General features: G+C 44.9%; 1 long non-coding RNA gene across 1 annotated transcript in view; it reads left to right on the top strand.

Moving 5' to 3' along the window:
- The first annotated feature begins 1,196 nt into the window (after window positions 1-1,196).
- The window catches only part of LOC141569347 (uncharacterized), a 450,266-nt gene continuing 445,462 nt past the window's right edge, over window positions 1,197-6,000 (top strand). Inside the window, exon 1 of the long non-coding RNA XR_012492884.2 lies at window positions 1,197-1,336. This is a non-coding gene — a long non-coding RNA (uncharacterized LOC141569347). The remainder of the gene's footprint in view (window positions 1,337-6,000) is intronic.

The following is a 6,000-nucleotide window of genomic DNA, read 5'->3' as shown; positions in this document are numbered from 1 at the left end:
ATGACGTTTCATATAGCTCTCTGTGTACCATGGGGCTGCCCTGCCAAATCTTTGGAAAATTGTGCTTTTCTCCAGTGGCTAATAGACATGAAAGGCTTACACTGGGCAGAGCAAACACATTCTGCACAAACTCGACAAGTCTTTTGTATAAAGTTGTTTTCTATAATTTGGTGTTTGTTACTCTTATTTCTGGTTTACTGAGTATTCTGGCAAGATGAATGCTGGTTAGTTGACATTTTTTCTTTTCTTTCTTTTTTTTTGCTTTGGTTTTTTTCAGGTAGAAGATGGTAAGCAAACAATCTTACCTTTTTCAAATTAGTGTTTTTGTTTCCTTCAATAAGTACCCAGAAGTGGGATTGCTAGATGGCATGGCAGCTCTCATTTTAATTTTTGAGGACCCCCCAAACTGCTTTCCATAGCGGCTGCACCAATCTGCAATCCCACAGACAGTGCATGAGGGTTCCCTTTTCTCCACATCCATGCCAACACCCGTTGTTTGTTGATTTATTGACGGTAGCTGTTCTGACAGGTGTGAGGTGACATCTCATTGTAGTTTTAATTTGCATTTCTCTGATGATTAGTGATGTTGAGCATCTTTTCATATGTGTGTTGCCCCATCTGTATGTCTTCCTTGGAGAAATGTCTATTCCGGTCCTCTGCCCATTTTTTAAATTGGTTTGTTTGCTTTTTTGGTGTTAAGTTGTATGAATTCCTTATGTATTTTACATGACTCCTTATTGGGTGTATCATTTGCAAGTATCAGTCAGCTGTCTTTTGGTTTTGTTGATGGTTTCCTTTACTGTGCAGAAACTTTTTAGTTTGATGTAGTCCCATTTATTTATTTTTTCCTTGTATTGCCTTTGGTTACTTTATATTTTAATCAGATCATTAGTAGGTGTGGTATTATCAAGCACAGCTCCCACTATAAGAGTGAGGCTTAGCTTCTAGCCGAATAAAGGAACTGGAAATAACTAAGCGCTGTGAAGAGAAGCACCAAGAAATAGAGAGATAAGCAGGTGGTGATAGATGGGGCGACAGGGAGAATTAGGATTTGTCTGGGGCTCTGGAGCTCTCACCCTGCCCCTTACGTTCTATATTTAACTTCAAATGGCAGAACGAGGTTGCTGAGAGTTAGAAGCTGGAGCCCAGCCAGAAGCGCTGGCACCAAAGCCGTGCACTTTGCACGTCCCCTTCTCCAGGCTGTTCCTGTGAGGGGCTGGGTGACAACAGGATCCAAAGAAATGACTTTGCCTTGAGCCGAGGGGACATCTCTTAGGAAGCCTTCTCCAGCAGGTCCAAGGAATCTCTCGAGGATGCAAAAATGCATGGAGAAGCGGTGAGCACTGCTGCCACTTGTCACAGGAGCTACGGATAAAAGGCTTGCAGTGGAAGTTGTCCCCTTTGGGTTAGAGGGTTCTGGGGGCGGGGTGTGTGTGTGTGTGTGTGTGTGTGCGCACGTGTGTGCACAATCTGTGTGAGTGCAGGCGTCCCAGAAGGCAGATATCACTTATGTCCCCAGTATTATGCAGAAGTGTTGGGATCCTATCCCCAATTTTCATATTTACCTCTAAATGTTTCTGGTTGTCAGAAGCCTTTCCCCAGGCGTCTGCGTTTTTACTGATATTTGTCGTCCTTCCTGAAGTGCTCTTTTCCCCTGTAGGTGTCATGGGGCAAGTTATGTTTTCCTGAGCTGCCTGCAGTAGTGTCTCCAATTCCACATGTTCTGCTCATGTGACCTTGGCACTTCCCATTGAGAGATGGGGTGTGTGTGTGACGGGGGGTGGGAGGTTGGGGGGATCTGTATTCCTTCCCCTGGAATGTGTGAGACTGTGAACTCCCTTGAAACCAAAAGAAGGTGGCAGAACAGGGCTGCCACCTGGGCGGCTGGAATTGTGCTGGGGCCACAGCCTGCGTCGGTGATCCAAGTGCCCTGAGGCCACCACGCTGTAAGGAAGCCCAAAGGAACCCTGGCTGAGCGACTGCCTGGAGAAGCCTGAGCCGAAACCAGAGCCACACGGCCAGCACCACGGCTCCAGCTTCTGCTGCCACCTGACGGCGGCCACCTGAGGGCCCCTGCCACTCCCACCGGCTGAGCCCTTGCCCCACAGCAGCCATGAGGTCATAGAACACGGTGTTTTTAAGCTGCCAAGCATGGCAGGACTTACAGTGTAGCAGTGGAGTCACATACTCGAAACCTTTTCTCTTGAATGCATTTAAGGCTCATTACCTCGGCTGTCGCACTGCTGTGATCTTGGGTGCGTCCATTCTGGTCGCTGGCCTCCGATGCCAGACCGGCTAGAGGACGTCCAGAGGAGAGCTGGGGGCTTTGCGTGGCATCCGGTGTGGCTCCTTCATGGCTGTGGGTTTAAGTCCACTAGGAAGCGGAACACGCATGTGTGGCAAGGTCTTTTCTAGCTTTGTTCACGTTTTAGCCCGACGTTTAGATGAATGTTGGCACCTTGGGGCTGCTCTAGCTTTTTTTTCCTTAAAAGATGAATTCTAGAAAGACTGAAATAAACTTTTCATCTGGATGCTGTAATTCCTTACTGTAGAGCTGTTCTCACTGAGGACGCCCATGGGAAATGCATCCCCGGAGGTCTGCAGAGTTGGCTGGCAGGGCAGAGGGGTACATACTGGAATGTCCCAGTGCAAATGCACCTGCTGGCTGTGTGTCTCTGACGGGTCACTTTGACCCTCATTTCCCTTGTCTGTTGAAGGATTCCATCACTTATCTGACAAGGTCACGGTCAGGATTATAGTCTCAAGGTATCCTCAGTGAGGTTCGTTGTGCCTGGACCCTGTTCGTGCCCCCTTCCCTCCTGCAGAGATGAAGCTGTGCTGTCAGGCTGTGCTGAGGTTTTCCTGGCAGGCCGAGCCACTGGAACTTTAGAATTCAGAAGGGTGGCTATGATTTGTGGCAGGAGCAGTGTTTTCTCTGGGAGTTCTCTGGTCTCAAAGGTGATGGATGGGCACCTCTCAGATGTAGTTCCTTGATCAATAAGCCATAAAGTCTCAAATTATTTTGTTAGATCCATTGATGAAATCCATCAGATTTGTCCCAACTCTTTTACTGTTAAGGTGATGTTTACTTTCTCTCTGTGCTACATTTTTCCTTCCATTTGTTTGGTTTTAGGGTGAGAAAGGCAAGAGTGGGAATGAACGTTACTGCCCCCATGCACAGAAGGAAAAAGGCTTGTTTTGGTTGTCTGTTTCAGAATAAAGCAATGTGGGTTCTCTCTTTGGTCTTTCAAGAAGTCCCTCAATGTACTGTTTTGGGGGCATGTTTGCCTTTCTTGTACACTTCCATCCATCCATCCATTCATGTAATCATTCAATAAACACTTACCATGCGCCGAGTACCATGGGCTGGTCATATTTGCACGGCTGTTTGTTTTTTCTTTACGGCACAGCTGGGTTCAGCGTCCTGGAAGCTGCACGATTTGCTAGGCACACGACCCACGGCATTGCCGGTTTTTATTGTTGGATGAGAGGATTGAATTGTTTCTGGAGTAATTTGCTAGGTGTCACTTTTACTCACTTAACAAACATTTACTGAGTACTTTCTAACACAAATAATAGCACCCAACGTTGAGGATAGTCTTTAAGATAAAAGCATATACTAGAGAGTCGTTAGCACAATTTCAGGTACGACATAAATCCCGAGTAACTGGTAGATCTTATTATCATCATTGTCTCCTGATAGATTTGAGTTATGGCAAGGGGGTACCACGTCCTGTTTACTTGGTTGGTTTATTTTAGAAAATCCTATGGCTGAGACTCTGACCCAATACAATAATTGAAATGATTCAGTTCGGTGTATTCTTACTATCTTACCTGACACCTTCTGTCCCCCCAACACACGCACAGTTATTTAACTCAGGAACAATGCCACCATCATAAAATTACCCAGCCCTCAGGGGTCCTAGAAAGGAGAAGTGTAATCAAGTCTTATCTTAATGAGTAAAATACACTCATCCTTGGAAATAAAGACACTTAGCTCCCTGTATGAGGCAAGCTGCCTCAGGTAGCTAAACATCTTTTTTCCAATAAGAGTTTTATTCACTCTCCTTAAAAGTGAATCCAATATTTAGTAATTAGTTTATCTGTGTTGTTTATAGAGTAGTTTTCCACGGATTTCCAACAGAGAACTAAGATTGCACATACTTTTAAATATTTCGTGTTAAAAACAGGAAAGAACCTGAAATTTATTTGTATCCTTCCTCTTGGCTTTCGCCCCCGTTCCTTCTGTGCTCATTCTGTGTCACCTAACAAATGAGATGCAGGCACCTTCTAGCTGCGCAGTGCTTTCTGCGTCTTCTCCTGGCTCTGCTTAGTGCTCTTCCTTGGCCTTGATCGTTTCCCTGCCTCCCCTCCCTGGACGGCCTCCACGGTGTCTCAGCCCCAGTGCAGAGGAAAGCCTAGTGCACACGCTCTGTCGGCCTCCCCAGAAAACTGTACAACTTGAGGGTGGGGACACGGGCTCATAACCCTGCTGTCCAGCACGGTTTCTGACGTTTGGTGGCTGCTCATCAAATCTCTGTCAAATGAATGAATGAATGCATGATGGAATAAATGATTGAGCAGTTGTCGGTGTGTTGGTGCAAAGTAAGACGTGAGGGGATTACTCTGTACTTGGGGAAATGAGGTACTTTTGTGAGAGAAGAAAACCATATGTAAGAGTGTTAACAATAGTTTATTCCAAGACGTAGTGTTTGTTACGTGTAAAATTACAGGAAAATGCATGGAGTGATTTTATTTCACAGAAGAGAGAGTCTGTGTGAGTTCAGATGGTGACAGGGTTGAGATGATGAAGGTGGCATTTAAGATGGGCCTTAAAGGAGGCATCTGAGTTAAATAGAGTCACAGAAAATGGCGCTGAATGTAATGAATTACGTCAGTTTGAGTTGTCCAGTGTTCATTCCACTGAGAGGATCTCCTAAGCAGCAGAATTATGAGGCATCGCCAACGAGTGCACAGTGGTTATGCACAGCACGAATATCAGAATAACATTCGAGCGGTGTCACGTGCTTTCCTCTTCCATGGGTCCTATTAGAGTTACCGTCAATATTCATCAGCAAATTAACGGTATCTACAGACGTTTTTGAATTATGTAAATCTTGTTTAGAAAAAGATCCCCACATCCCCATGTTTTCTGACTTTTTTTTTTCCGTGCTGTCAAATGCAGACAAGGAGGCAAAACTCTCTGTGCTCCTTTGCTTTGTATGAGAAAGACCCACAGACTTTCATCAACTTTATGAAAGTTTCTGATTTTAGAAATTGATAGAGACAAAGACGTGTTCAAGGCTGCAAACCTACGATCAGCGAGCAGTGGGTAACCGAGGACCGACACCACGGTGGGGTCAGAAATGGTAGACCAGTTGTTCAGTGAGTCAGGGGACACCGCTGTTGCCAAAGTTTTAAGTTAATTGCTGGCACCTCTCTCTGTGCACGGGGTCAGACATGAGAGGGAGAAATTCTTCTTGTCCTCATAAACTGTCAACAAGCCCAATGAAATATGTGTCTTTGGAGTGATTGGAAACCTTTTTCATTCTTGGAGAAGAACATGACGCAATGATCTGGGCACCTGGAAAGCATAGTCCTTTCACCATTGTGCTTACTTTTTGTATTAAAGTAATGTACTGATTGCGTACTTGAAAGGGTGCATTTGGACGGTCTTCATAAGATTTTCTTCAACTTGACAGGAAAGCGATATATAGCCATCTGTGAATTGCCCATATGTGGGTTTTCCCATTTGTGAATTATCTGTGGCATATTTTCCAGCTCTGATGGCCTAACGCTGTTACCCAGTGTATCGTAGAATTATCCCCTCTTGCTCAGAAAATGAAGAAATCATTTGAATATGAGCCCAAACACAATGCAAGTCTGCAGGTCAATGTGTTGCAAAAATATAAAACTATCATGGGGCACATTTTCAAAGCCCTCTAGCAGAATGAATGGCTTCCTTTCTATTTTATTTTTTAACCAGCTTCTATTATAACA

Source organism: Rhinolophus sinicus, chromosome 11 (assembly GCF_057876585.1).
Source record: "Rhinolophus sinicus isolate RSI-liver-muscle chromosome 11, RSI-T2T, whole genome shotgun sequence".
In the NCBI taxonomy this organism is placed as follows: Eukaryota; Metazoa; Chordata; class Mammalia; order Chiroptera; family Rhinolophidae; genus Rhinolophus; species Rhinolophus sinicus.
This window is presented reverse-complemented; position numbering and strand designations above follow the sequence as displayed.